The following is a 15639-nucleotide window of genomic DNA, read 5'->3' as shown; positions in this document are numbered from 1 at the left end:
TGAATTCTTGGCTTGTTGTGGATTATTTATACAAAATCTACCAAATTCAGATAGTACTTTCTTCACTGTTAATGGAGAATCAAATATTGACTTGACCATCTGTAACGTAAGGGCAGCTGGTATCATGGACGACTGGCGATTAAGAGCAGACTGGGTCTGCTCTGATCATCGGGCCATTGTATTTTCTGTCAGGGACATAACAAAACTAGCTCCATCTCAAGAAGAGTTACGACGATTTGCTATCGAAAATATTCATGTCGGACTTGGGAATCTGGGTATTTGAGCATTCACTCAGATGTGTGGAGAGAATGCAGTGGAGTTACTTCAGCGCTCTCTCTTTGAGGCTTCCAGCACATCTATGAAGCAAAAGAACTGTAATAGGATTCCAGTTAAATGGTGGTCTGGTGAGAGTTAAGCCAACTTCGGAAGCAGGTTCATAAAGCGCAGAAAAGGTACCAAAAAAGGAAGCGTAACAATGGGAGGAGGAAGTTAATGTACTTAAAGTAGAGTATCAGAGAATACGGAGTGCATACGTACGTATGATATCTAAATGAAAAGGTATGTACTGGCAAGACTAAAATATATAATGGAGATACAGCATACTCTATTGGACGTATTGACCTGGAAAGTACAAGTTGGAAAGAAAGTATGTCTGCGATTTTGGATCATCTGATTGGAGATACTATCTCTGAGCAAGACGATGAGGAACAGATGTTGATGAAAAAGCTTAATCATGCTTACTCTGGAGTACACGACTAGGATCCCTTTAAGCTGATTGAACTCTGTGATGCAATACAACGCATAAGGAATAATAAATGCCCTTCTTGGGATCCTTCTTGAAGCTTTTAATAGCTGCCTGCGTGATGGGGACGTTCCATCACCATGGAAGGATGCCCTATTAAAGCTGATACTGAAGGGACCATCTAGGCCAAAGCATGATCCACGATCTTATCGACTTATTGCCCTCCTCCCTGGATTAGGAAAGGTGTTTGAAAGGATGCTGGCGAGACGGATTACCGACTATACTGAAAAAAACTTAGGCTGGTCTGGCAGACAATATGGTTTTACTCCAGGTCGTGGAACAGAAGATGTGCTTCGGGCATTGCGAAACTATATATTAGGCTCGAACAGTAAGTATGTCCTTGGAATCTTTATTGACTTTGAGGGAGCTTTTAACTCCATTCAATGGAGCAACGTTCTTATGATGTTGAGACTTGCAGGCTGTTCAACTAAGATCTTTAGGGTGGTAAAGGACTACTTCACGCACCGTACAGTGACTGTTAAGTAGTCGGTTGATTCTATTGTACGAGAGGGGACCAGGGGTTGCCCACAAGGATCGGTTTTTGGACCACTAACGTGGTACCTAATTTTGGAGGACTGGTTGCGTAGGGACTTCGAGCATACAGAGATGGTGGCATATGCCGATGATCTTGTGTTGCTTATTGAAGCGAATACACGGATGCAACTTGAAACCAGTTCACACCAGGTTTTGTTTGAACTTAATAACTGGTATAGGTCACAAACTGTCTGTATCAGGAACCAAAGGATCAATTTTCCATAGAAGACCCCCGGTTGTTAGAATGAATGGGTCGAGCCTAAAATCGGCAAGGCAATTAAAATATCTAGGCATTATGTTTGATGGATCTTTGACTTTCAACTCGCATGTTATTTATCTATCAGAAAAGATGAGGAAATTTATTCGGATGATTACTCGAATCACTAGAGTTGGCTGGGGAATAAAAGGTAAGGCGCTGAACTTGCTATATGAATGTGTATTTATCCCCATAGTAACGTACGGTGCACCAATTTGGTTTGAACTGTAAGTGGAAACGTTTTACTAGAAAGCTCAGTTCCATTCAAAGAGTAATGCTCCTTAGGATGTGCATGGCATGCAGAACTAGTGACAGTGTTTTCTTTGATAAGCGGCATCGGTGCTTTCGCACAACTCCGCATTTGAATCTCTTGTAAAGTAAGACAGTACTGTCAAGGCCAGATAGCATATGTTAGCTTATGTTCATGTTTGCTTAGTGTGGGTTATGTTGTTCATCTGGCCGCTTAGCCTAGGGTCTGTGGAACACCACAGACTGCTAGTTACCGTCACGGGCACTGGGAGCCGGACCAGGAAAGTGGGAGGAACTCTGGCTGGCTGACCCTGGGGTTAGCCTGAGCTTCCCAGGGAGAGCAAAAAAAAAAAATTTCTTTTTTGAAATAGGAGAAGGGGTGAGAGATTGAGGAGAAGAAAGAAGATAAGCAGAACTATGTTGACCCCAGCTTTGCAGATTGTGACTGGAAAATTGCCTATTGATCTGCATTTATTGTATTGTGCATTGGCTTACTTCATCCGCCGTGGCATTCCCTGTTCTTTTCTGAATATACAGATGGACATTTTGGCATATCCCAGGAAGGAAAGGACAAGAATCTGGGATGCTTTGGTAAAAGTCTGGCAAGAGCTTTGTAGTGTTCGTGATAAAGGGCAGATTACACAAAAATTTTTCCCAGATTTAAAAAATGCAGCCTCGATAAAATTCAAATGGCCCAAACTTACAAGCTATGTTCTTATTAACTGGTCATGGTTCGATTAATGCAAAGTTGCATGATTTAGGAATTAATGAGAGATCTAGTTGCCATTGTGGCAAAAGAGACTCATGGGAACATATTATGTTCAATTGTGAGGAGTACTGTGATCTACGAATTGAATTGGTATCTCGGGTTAGTAATCTCAATCTTATGGCAGAATGCTGCGAGACAATTCTAATTGATAAACAGGAGACCTTCTTGGCTTTCCAGCTGCAATATTTCTTAGACGGAAGACTCTTCTGCATCTGGAAGCCTTGGATTTGTGATGCGGTATGGTGTATGCCGAATTACCTAGAATTCTGTGAAATCGTGGAGGCTTGAGTCTGCTATATCCACTGCAACTCCATCTCCAGCTCCATGTGCTCAATTACCTAAAGTTCTGTGAAATCGTGGAGTCTTGAGTCTGCTATATCCACTGCAGAGGAACAGAGTCCAACCGTCAAGAACCGTTTGTTCCTGTGGCTACCGCATACATTCCTTACTATCCGGGAGTTACTGAGCATCTAGCGAGAATTTTGTGTGGTTATAAAACACGCTGTGTGCAGCTTCCTGGGCGGAGGTTGCAGGTTTCCAGGTTTCTTATCGTTTCTATCGCTTTTAATCCGGTTTATTTTAGTATATTTTATTGCAAGGATTTTATTACAGTTTTAATGTTTTCACAATGTACATAATTTAATTTATTATAATATCAGTTTTTGTAAATACATAGTGTAGTAATTTTATTTATTTTATTTTAATTTGTAAATTTTTAGTTACAGTAAAATACTTATTCTTATGGTTGGTGTACGAGTTTATTTATTGCTAAGATATAGGATTAGCTTAGCTATATAGATTAGCTTATACCTGCTGTAGGCTTCTCTGACACTTGCTAATTTATACGCATTCCACGCATTTTTCTTCTTTGCCACGAACATCATTAGTTTATCTGACATCCATTTAGGCCTAAATCTTAAACAGTATTTCTTATTTGGTATGAAAAGCACAGTAGCTTCCAAGATTAATTCCCTGAAGGCTTCCCGTTTACATTTCACTGTTTTTAACATCATCAGTTGATCCCGCTGTATAGAATTCAAAAACTGCCTGAGACCACTGTAGTTACTTTTACGAAAACAAAATCCCTTTCCTTTATCCTTGTTGGTAGTTACCTCTTTTAATAAATCCCACATCAGTAGACTGTGATCACTGTCACACCTAGTGGTTCCTTTATCTGCAAATTCCTAATGCATGAATAATCACTGCTGATAATCAGAACAAAACCATTACCTCATCTGGTTGCCACTTGAACATGCCGCTGTAGAAAACTATCCTCCAATGAATTCGTCGCAAAAGTCTTGCTAGCGTGCGAGTGAACAACCTACAAGTTACAGTCAATATCTGAAAAGTTAAAATCCTCCATTACAAGATTCTGGTTTATTGGCCCACCATTTTCCTGCAAAATTGTTCGTTGTACTCATCAGAGTCATTAGGCCTATATAACACAGTCCTACTCTCATTTTCCCTTCCCAGTGCTTAAGTCACACCAAATTGACCCAATTGCACTGTCCACCCATATCAACTGGATGCATTTCGTTAGATTTTGTGTGTTAACTAATAGCATAACCCCTCCTCAGTTTCTACCCTGTCTATCCTTTCTGTACACATTGTATTCTCCAAATTCCAATTCTGCACTGCTTATATCTCTGTGTGACACCATGTTCTGATATTTCAACAATATCTGCCTCTGATGCCTTGATCAGCACTTCAAATTTATTTACTGTACTTGTAGCATTGGTATACATGCAAGTTTGTTTGTTTGTTATTTGGTTTTTAGGAGCATTAGCAACTAAGGCCATATTGCTCCGTTATATGCGGTGGTCATTCCCTGACCTTTCCGCATCCTCCGTATTTGGTGGTGACGGGCTCGAACCCCGGTCTAATCAAGAAGCGTGTGCTACGCACTGCTGCTCCTGCCCACCTGGCTACGGAGGCGCCATACATGCAAGTTACATGCACCTGTTCTTACTCTTAGAGTAAGAACAGGTGCATGTAACGCAGCCCTTGTATGTATTTGTTCCATGATGACCCCTAGCAACTCCTGCAGACCCCAGCAACTTGCTCTCTAGGCTGCTTCTCATTACAATAGAACCGGTGCAAGAATCGCTTTCGCCTCTGCCCGCAGTTCCAGTTAATCTTTTCGTCTGTGATTCCCCCGAAGCTAGCTGTTTTCCAATCCACCTAACACTGCCTCGATAGCATCAGCATTCTTGCACCCTTTCTATTTAAGTGTATACCAACCGTGTAGAAGCAGTCTCTCCTGTTAACAAGCACAGACCACGCTGAAAAAATTTCTATCCCATTAGTCTTGAACAATCTCTCCAGGGTGGAATTCATTGACAAGGCTCTCATCATATTCTCCGTCCTATCGTGTTCTGGGCAGAATTGCAAATACTTTTAAATTCAACCCTAGGTCGACTTTGTTTCAGCATTGACCTGTACTTGTTAAGTAAATCTGCGGATCTCTTACTCTTAAGTGGGATATCTACCCATGGTATACCTACGTTATCGCCCAAATGCCGCTAGCCATTGAGGATTGAAATGCGTGCCACTCTACAGTTTATAGCCATTGTCAGTTTAACTGTTCAGGCAGGTGAACGGTCGATAATGGTCTGGGGCGTTTTCAACTGGCACACGTTGGGACCTCAGGTACGTCTAGACGCATCTGTCATTAGTGCCAACGTGTACAACAATATCACCTTTTGTGCCCTTAAAAGATGATATCTGCTGTACAACGTCAACTTTTGCCCATGGCACATATACCCTGGTCCTGTTCCACCATATACACTTAAATGACGGAATTTGTAGGATACCTAGTTCCTGGGCAACGCGACGCTGTCACCCCTCTCGCTAGTGGACGAACCCACCGCTTGGCAAGTATATAGATGCACTGCATTCACGTAGACAGTAATTCCATATCAGTATGGATTAATCGTGAGTTAATCGACTTTGAAAGAGGGATGATGTAGTTGTCCTACGCATGGGTCACTCTATCGCGGAGGTGGTACAGAATTTGCAATATCCCCGTTCGACAGTATAAAGAATGTATCAGGTTTACGCCATTTGCCATTTCCGAAATAACATCTCGTTGTGGGCAGCGCTGTGGGCAGATAAAGGCGGTGGATAAATATGGCCGTCGACGTCTGTCTCGTATTGTTTCAGTCAACCGGAGAGCGACAGTTGCACAAATCACCGCCGACTTCAATGAAGGAGGTGCCAGAACCGTCTCAACCAAGACCATCAGGCGATCATTAGCCGCAATAGGTTATGGGAGCCACTAACCCACCGGAGTCCCATGCATTGCAAACACCACAACACAGGCCTCAACGCTTTAACTGGGCGAAAGAACATCGGCACTAGACCTTGGATGACTGGAGACAGATCTCCTGGTCCAATGAGTCCAGTTTCCAGTTATTTCGAGCAGACGGGAGGGTGTATCTGGCGGAAACTGCATGAAGCTATGTTGTTATTTGGTTTTTAGGAGCATTAGCAACTAAGGCCATATTGCTCCGGGAATATGCGGTGGTCATTCCCTGACCTTTCCGCATCCTCCGTATTTGGTGGTGACGGGATCGAACCCCGGTCTAATCAAGAAGCGTGTGTTACGGACTGCTGCTCCTTCCCATCTGGCTACGGAGGCGCCGTACGAAGCTATGCACCCGTCTTGTCAACAAGGAACTGTTCAGGCAGGTGGACGGTCGGTAATGGTCTGGGGCGTTTTCAACTGGCACACGTTGGGACCTCAGGTACGTCTAGACGCATCTGTGAACGGTTTGGGTTACATGTCCATCCCTGCAGACCATCTGAATCCCTCATAGTCATTTTGCATCCACAGGGCAATGGACTCTTCCAGCAGGACAATGCGTTCACTACAGAGCGATGGTGACTAAAACTTGGTTCGAAGAACGTTCTGCAGATTTTACCACCATGGAATGGCCTCCCCGTTCATCGGCCATGAATCCTGTGGAACATCTTTGCGATGCTGTGGAAAGGTCCGCTCGAGCTTTGGATGCTCCGCCCAGGAATGCGACGGAATTATGGACAGTAATGCAGCAAGCTTAGATGGAAATACCTGTGGAACGCTTTCGTGAATCAGCGGACTCAATGCCTCCCCATGTGACTGCCGTTATCCGAGCGAAAGTTGGGCCTAATGTTTGGGCGATAACGTAGGTATCCGATGATTGCTGTCGAATCCTGATGATCCCTGATGAAATCATGGGATACCTACGTTATCGCCCGAATGCCGCTAGCCATTGAGGATTGAAATGCGTGCCACTCTACAGTTTATAGCCATTGTCGGGTCGAACAATGGTAACAACCGGGTCGAAAAATTCTTGAAAATATAAAAATTGGCTCGCGCGAGCCAGCTCACCACTGGTTTTATCTGCACGTCGAGAACAGATAACATCATGGAACAAGTAAACACATGGGCTGTATTACGGTAACTAAGAGTAACATTAGATTCATGCTTATTTGCATGTACACCAATGCTAGGAGCATAGTAAATAAATTTGATCAATTTGATGTACTCATTAAGTCATCAAATGCAAACATTGTGGGGATATCGGACACGGTGCCACCTAGACATAAAAGATGGGATGCAGAATTTCAATATGGGGGAGTACATGTATACAGAAAGGACAGACAGGCCAAGAGAAAGTGGTCGGTTGATTTAGTTGAAGTAGGGGGTTTTAGGAGCATCAGCAACCAAGGCCATATTGATTATTACTGTCTGTAAATTGCGGGTATTCTGTGGGCGATTTTCTGTTTGCTGGACGAAAAAACCCGCGTTTCAAGGAAAAGAACCATGCTATTCGCCTGAGACATACTAACTCAGCCACGTTGTTGAAAAACACCATAAAAATTCCTGACATCATTGACCACAATCTAACTCAGGTCTTTTCCACCCAGTTTTGGGAAGTCGACGATTCTACCAACTGTTCTAACCACGAGTGCTCTGGGGTGGTTGCAGTTATGTCTTAGTTAAGAAGCATATTAAATCTAGCGCAGCGCAGCACATCTAGTTGACATGGGTGGTCAGTGCAATATTCAGTCAGTTGAATGTGACATAAGTACTGAGAAAAGAAAAATATGAGGAGTGTGTTTTAGGCCTAATGACTGGGAAGAGTATAACACACAAACTATATGGAGAAATAGAATTGGTCAGTGAAACAGAATTTCTTATAACGGGGAATTTTAACTTTACAGATATTAACTGAAACTTTTGGTTGGTCACTCACACACTAGCAAGACTTCTGTGGATTTATTGGATGACTGTTTTCTACACTAGTATGATAAAGAAGAAGAAGGGGGGGGGTGAAAGCAACAATCTCGATCTGATTATCGGCAGCGATTCTTCATGAATTAAGGAACCTGCAGATAACAGTCCCCTTGGTGGCAGTAATCAGAGTGATTGATGTGGGATTTAATTAAAGATATAACTACTGTTAAAGGTAAAGGAAAGGGCTTTTGCATTAGTAAGGGTGACTACAGTGGTCCAGACAGTTTTTAAATTCTATACAAGGGGATCATCTGATGACGTTACCAACAGCAAATTCTAAATGAGCGGCATTCAGAGTAGTAGTCGTGGAAGTTACTAGTCTTTTCATATCAACTAAAAAATACAGTTCCAGGCTTAGGCCTAAATGGATGTCAGAGGTCCGATGAGAATTCTAGCGGCTGAGAAGAAAGATGCATGGAATGCATACAAATTACCGGGTGATACTGGAGCTTGTTGTAGTTATAAATTCGTCTGTGATCAAATCAAAAACAGTGGGAAGGGTTTTTTTTTTTTTTTTTTTTTTGGCTGATGCTGTATAAGCTTGCTTTCTTGCATCATATGCCTCAACTAATGCTAAAAAGAGCCTAGGTAAGCTGAGGCAGATTACGAGACGTTTCTGGCAAAGAATGCCAAGAAATTCAGCAAAGACATCTTCAGTTATATTAAGAGCAGAAGGAAGGGGTTGAATCGCATTGGGCCACTTGATATCAAAGGTTTCATTATTAATCGCCCTACTCAGGTTGCTAACAAACTGAATAGGTATTTTGCATCTACATTTCCACATGAGGAATTATTTAGCGAATGGGATGACAAAAGTTTATCAAAAAGAGGAGCTAATTTTGTGATAACTGAAAGGAAAGTGAAAACGAAATTGTTGAAGCTTATCATAAAAACATATCAGCGCCTAGGGAGTATGGGATCTATCCAATTATATTAAGGGAAGCGGAAAAGGAGATATACATACCCTTAGACATAATTATGAGGGTATCTTTGGTTTTTGAGATAATTATTTATGGACAGGAGATATGCGAATGTATCCCCAATTCACAAATGCGGATCAAAGTTTGACATCACATGAGTAATTACAGACTTGTTAGTGTAACTTCTGTTTTGGGGAAAATAAGGGAGTCACTGGTTAAAGAAGCAATGCAGGATCATATCGACAAGACTCAGTTATACTGCAGACATAGCATGGGTTAAGGGGAAATCTTGTCTGACCAGTGAATGGATACTATGATGCAGTAAGAAAGGAACTGGATGCAAAAAATAATTTTGATATCATATACTTGGATGTCAGGAAATCTTATGATACTGTTGCACAAAATAGACTGATATACAAATTGGTGCTGCATGACATAACAGGTAAGTTACTGCTCTGGATAAAGGGATGGTTGAGTCGGAGAAGATCTTGATCTGATTAGAAGACAGTGGTTATTAATGGATACTTCTCTTCATGAAGTTATGTTATTAGTCAACTTCCCCAGGGTTCAGTGCTGGCCCATTGTTGTTTTATATATTTATTAATGATATTGATGAAGGTATATTAAAGACTTAATATCTAAGTTTGCAGATGATACAAGCTTCGAAAATCTGATTAATGGCAGTAATTAGGGGTAAAATCTAAAAAATTAGGCAGATCGGATGAGAAATGGTAGTTGAAGTTTAACATTGACAAATGCAAAGTACTGCATATGGGTAGCAGTAATCCCAGATAACATACCAACTGTATGGTATTACATTCAGGGTATTGGAAAATGAAAACGACCTGGAGTTAACACTGCAGTGAGATATGAATTTCATTGAGCAGTGGAACCAGGGTGCAAGGACAGCTCATGGGGTATTGTCAATGATATATGGGAATTTTGCTAGCAGGGATAAGGAGATGGTTATCTTAATTTACAAGGCAACGGTAAGGCTTCATCTTGACTACTAAAAGATGAAGCCTTACCGTAGATGGGTGCAGAGAAGGGCAACAGGATCGGTGAAGGGAACGAAATGGTGATCTAATCAAGAAAGACTTCAATACTAAAAATGACAGCATCTGGAGATTAGGCACCTGCGAGGTAATCTGATTCAGGCTTTTAAGGATTTAAATTCATTGAGCAAGCTCAATACTGATGGCATTCTTGTCTTGCTCAGACTACACACATGAGGGGGGATAAATTCAGGAAAGAGAATTTTAAATTAAAGAATTTAGAATGAGGAAAGATGGCTGCAAGATAGATGTGCGAAGGTCTGCCGTTAGCCAACGGTTGGTTGTGTTGGAACAAAATTCCATCTGTTGTGGTGAGGTAGCCAGTTTGAATAAATTCAGGGAGGAACTAGACAAATTATTGGAGTGTATGGATATGTGGTATGGGAATTTTTTTTTTGGGTGATGCTTTATGAACTTGCTTTCTTGCATCATACGCCGCTACCAACATCAGGCAAAAAGTGTTGCAGCCTTTATTTGTATTTAATTTCAAAATTGAAAGTAAGTTATTTCAAGGTTCTTTTGGACAAACGATAAAGGCCCACTGTCCAGCAGACCAGTTTGTGCACCACTTGCACCTTTTAATTGCGAATTTAAAGCTCCAGTATCGAGTGCATACGAAAATCTTTGTAGCGGCTGAGGCTGAAAATAGTAAATTTTTTAAACTTATAGTTAGGATGCGGACTGGCCGTGGTCATTGTAGAGAGCCGTAACCATCGTATTTGGCACTGTCCCGTGCGCACCAAAATCAGAGGAACAAAAATACAGTTATTTAAAAATAACAAAATGTGTATATGTACACTGAGTGAGCACTGAATTATGACCACTTACCTAATACTTCTTAGGTCCTCCTTTTGTCCTCAGTACAGCACCTATCCTATGTGGCATTGATTCAACAAGATGTCGGAAGCGTTCGAGAGGTATGGCCGACCAAGCTGTGTGTATTGAGTTGCAATGCAGGTATGGAAGTGCTTGGTGTACCCAGACGCCTGATATGCCTTTCCATAGTGTCCCACAAGTGCTCTATGAAATTGATATCGGGGGAGTTCAGAGACCAATCGATATGCTGGAAGTCAGAACTGTGTTCCTCAAACCATTCCTGCACAACAAGTGCGCGATGGCTCGGCGCATTATCATCTTGGAAGACATCATCGTCATTCGGGAAAAAGTGTAACATACCAGGCTGTACACAGTCAGCAAGCAGTTGACGACAGCAGAGACCACTGATACGTTGTTCTACATGCACCAGGGGTCCAAGTTCCTGCCAGTGAAATATGCCCCACACCATATAACTGCCTTCACCGGCCTGCACTTTTGATACCATGCATGATGGATCAAGAGCCTCATGTTGTTGATGCAAAATCCGTACACGACCATCCACGGTGTAGAGTAAATAACGTGACTCATCCGACCAGCACACCTTCTTCCAGTCTTCTGACGTCAAACTTGCATGCTCTTTGCACCAGGCGAGTCTTTCACGCAGATGAACATTGGTTAGGAGAGGATACCGTAGGAGTTGTCTGCTGGTATAGCCAAAACGTGCGAGTGTGCGATGCATGGTCATGCCAGATATTGTTCCGGGTTGACCCATGTTGTATTGGGTAGTCAACTCTTCAACAGTGCTTCGCCTGTACGAGTCGTCGGACCGGCGCTCACCTCTAACATCAACCTTTCGCTGACCTTTGCAGTTTTGCTGTCGGGTCGTTGTTTGACCATTTTTACGCTAGTCCTGGTACACTTTAATAACGGCGGCTCTCGAACACCCCACCAGTTCAGCCGTTTGGGAAATCGAGGCCCCAGCTCGTCGAGCTCTCACAATCTGTCCTTTATCAAAGTCTAATAAATCCTTCCTTTTACCCATTACGCTCGGAATTTTACTACCTACTGAACCACTGACACCTTATCCATGGTACGTAGGTCGACTAACTCCGCACTCTCGTACCTCACGTAGTCCACGGGTTGCATTCAGTTTTCATAGGGGTGGTCATAATTCAGTGATCACTCAGTGTATATCTTTATTTATTCATGCGGTTATTTTCACTTATTATTAAGCACCGAAAAACGAGTGAGCGTGAGGAACTTATTTTATTTATTCATTGTTAATAAACATTAACAATGAATATACAGGTAGGAACTAGGGTGTATAAAGTTGTTTGTTCTTCCCTGTCACTTGAATACCTAAATTTACAGGTGTGTTTTAGAGTGACCACCGTTTTGATATTAAATCTGTACGCTGTCACAAACCGGACGGAGCCTCCTGTTAAGTATGGTCTAGGAGACCATACAGAGAGGTGGTTGACGCAACTCAGCCATTCTAACTCCCCCACTTCTCCCAGATATACACCACTAATTTTTCTGTCATAATTGCGTCTCTTTTTCTAAGTTTGGGTGCACTATTCAGAAGAAGAAATATCTACAGCAGTGGATAAGCTATCATACCAGCAGGTTCGCTACTCCCGTGTAAACCGAAAGAGTTAGAGGCCCGAAGGTTGACAAGGTATGGTTGTTTTACATCATGTGGGAGCTGCGGAATTTATCATTTTACCATTGTTGGGGTGGGTATAGACAACGGCTAGTTCATACAGAATGGTTGATACAAATCACGTTGGGAGATGTTTGGAAGTATTTTGCAGCCACAATTTATACTTTGATATTGGCCGCCAAAAACGGTTCACAATAAAGTTGTCAACTCCTTAGTACTGTACTCTATTCTAACTACTGGGGGGGGGGACACACTCTCAACGATAAACAATGTATACTTAATTAATTACGCTTACGATTAAGGCAGCACCGCCTGTAATTTTAAATATACCTTCTGAATGGTTAGATCCGGGTCATTCAACTGTATAGAGGCGTGGCTCCTTAGTCTGCATGGTTAATACTGTCGTGCTCTGATTCGCGGCTCTATCTGTAAGCCTATGTCAACAGTGTTGGTGTTGTGATCTCTCATGTTCGCGATTCAGCCTTGTACTGTTTATTGTAAATACCGGTCTTGTGTTTTGAGGATTACTTGAAATATGTGAAATAATTGTTACAGAATTAATTACAGTTTATAACAATAATGTATAAATAAATGTTTCAAGTAAGTGTAGACTTTTATGATATAACTTCTTTTGGCTTATTGTTTTATTCAAAAAAGGTTATCGCAAGGTTACACACGATGGAATGAGTTGGTTGCTTTCAAACTAAACAGAATCCCCCCCCCCCCAGTAGTCCAAAATTGCTGTGTTACATAACGACGTTTTGAATAACACTCGCATCTTCCATTCTGCCAAAACTACTATAATGAGATCTAATTATGTCACACTTTAAAATTTTAACTGAAAAGGTTTTAGGCTTGGAGGAACACATTGTTCAATATTACGTAGAATTTTTTCTTAGGGATGATTTTCTGTAGTGATTTTATGCAATAGTATCTTGGAACTTGTGATGCAGTATTGATTTGGGAAGAGCGCCTTACATTTAAATTAATTTTAATTTACAATATAACTCGAATAATTTTTAAGAGCCCCTTAAAAATTTGTTTATCTGACATTAGTTTTTAATTAATTAAGGTAAACTATAACAAAGAACTGTGACTATCAAAACAGTATTGTGCTTCGCGCTGTAATAATAAATTAAGTCATTATTTTTTCAAGTTCTGGGGACCCGAGTACGAAAATTAATGTTGGGGAAAGGGAAAGAATGGTGGAGAAGTTGTTTTTTTTTTTTTGCCCCAATTGAGGTGGGTAGGTAATTGGGATTTGGAGTCCTTTACAATATGTGACCCAAGTACATTGCACCCACTGCCCTCGACAGGCCCTGAGGGTGTACAGCATAGGAGAACTGGAAAGATCCAATCCTAGGGCAAGTAAGAGCATATGAAAATTGTTCCCTTTACAGATAATGTAGAACCATGTAAAATAAATAACTCCATTCCTGAGCTGCCTCTTGATCCTTATAACATAACTTTTATGATGAACAAGAAATAACAATTACTGCAATGCAAAAAAAATAATACATTTCAAAAATCATAATCATAAAAAAGTCATGCAGCTATAATGAGAAACAAATTAAAATGTCACAGATGGGGGGGGGGGAGAAACCTAAAATACAATACAGTAAAGTCATTTAAGCATTACAATATTTTTATTCAAGAGGAAAAATATTTAAACTATCGGAGGGGATGGACATGTTATATATGGAAAAGGTTTTTTGTTTTTCCTGATGACATATAAGTTTGCTTTCTTGCATCATTTGCCACTATTAATATTCAGTTGTCGTTGATGGTTTCCTTCCCCCCTACTTTTGACAAAAGTAATGATACTGACAATCTTAAAAGAAAGTGAAACTCATAATGTTTTGTAGATAGCATTCATGAGATGAGGCTAAGTAATATTGTGCAATATTGCTAAACTTCGTGTGAACAACTAAACCTTCTAAAAGAAATCTAACTATTCAAGATGCAAATTTCTTGAGTGAATCACTAAACATTGCTAGATTTTCAAACTGATTTGTTTTTTATCACATGAATGACATGCAGAAAGCTGATTGGTGCCTCAAGGAAATTTACTAGGTGAAGAAAGACTGAACACTTAATAACAACTACAGTGTGACAATTTCAAATGATGTTGTCAGATTATGTGACAACAACTTTGCCTGCAATTATGTGGAGTGGGGCTACAGCTAAATTCACATAATTTATAAGTTTTATTCAATCTCATAGTGAAGTAAATTGTACCCAAACAAAATTAATGAAGCCGAAGTAGAAGTAGTGATAGTTGGTATTTTGAAACTACTTTGGGCACCATTTTCAAGACAAAGGAAGCTGGTGACAATAGGACTACTAATACATACTGACAGTGTACTTCATTTATCTGTCTGATGAAGCTGCCACCATTTAAAAATATTGCTCTACAGCTTATTTGTCAACTTTGTTATCTTCATCCTGTTTTTATTTACTGAAGTAGGCATGATATGGCTGTTGCAGCAGAGCTGTGCCGAGGGCGAGGCGAATGAGGCTTTAGCCTCACGTGAAAACCTGAAAAGGGTGCCAAAAGAAAGATTAAATACTGTAATTGCCAACATTGCCATCATTAACAGTAGGGTGCAATTTTTCATCTTGCCTCAGGTACTAAAATGGGGCATGGCCCTGGTTGCAGCTCTTGCATCATTAAACTTATATAACAATAACAGTTCCATCTAGAAGATTCAAAGTGACTAAGTTATTATTCTTGTCATTTTATGCAGACTTTTATTCTGCATTTTATGCAGAATAAAGTTCAACTCGTGGATCCAGATTGCTCTGATCCACGAGTTGAACTTTTAATGTCATTCAGAGGGGGACACTACTTTTGAAGATGAAATGATTTGACTATTGTATGCTGAACACTTGGTTGGTTATTTGATGTCCAGTGGCACATTGGCAACTAAGGCCATAATGTGGCAAGTCAAGATAAAAAAAAAACACATCAAAATATATATTTGATAATTCTAAACAGGTTACCACGTCAAAAGAAGGAAATGCATATCAAAAATATAAAAGGATAAATTCAAATATGCACGTATAAATTAAGGGACTGTAAAAAGTTAAAAACAGCAGACAATGTCTCTATAATCTAAAATCAGGCTGAGTGTAAATGGTTCAACCAGATTAATAAAATGTGTAAAATATAAATGATGTGCAATGGTAGAAACGGGACATTCCATGAAAATATGAATAATGGTTAAAATAGTTTCCATTCTCACACATAGGCGAGTCATCTGCCCTCAGCAAAAAAGAGTGTCAGATGACTGT

General features: G+C 40.7%; 1 protein-coding gene and 1 long non-coding RNA gene across 5 annotated transcripts in view; one reads left to right on the top strand and one right to left on the bottom strand.

Annotated features, from left to right (window-relative positions):
* LOC150087096 (uncharacterized) overlaps window positions 1-15639 on the bottom strand; it is a 219097-nt gene that overhangs the window by 152129 nt on the left and 51329 nt on the right. The gene's annotated exons all lie outside the window — the stretch shown is intronic.
* Dab (DAB adaptor protein) overlaps window positions 12836-15639 on the top strand; it is a 246562-nt gene continuing 243758 nt past the window's right edge. For all 4 annotated transcript variants that reach the window (XM_090372948.1, XM_090372949.1, XM_090372950.1 and 1 more), the window contains exon 1: window positions 12836-12945. The gene's annotated coding sequence lies outside the window, so the exon portion shown is untranslated. The remainder of the gene's footprint in view (window positions 12946-15639) is intronic.

Source organism: Mastigoproctus giganteus, chromosome 4, assembly GCF_048544385.1.
Source record: "Mastigoproctus giganteus isolate SK-2022 chromosome 4, ASM4854438v1, whole genome shotgun sequence".
Classification (NCBI taxonomy): Eukaryota; Metazoa; Arthropoda; class Arachnida; order Uropygi; family Thelyphonidae; genus Mastigoproctus; species Mastigoproctus giganteus.
Note: the sequence above shows the minus strand (reverse complement) of the source record. Positions and strands in the feature narration are given on the sequence as shown.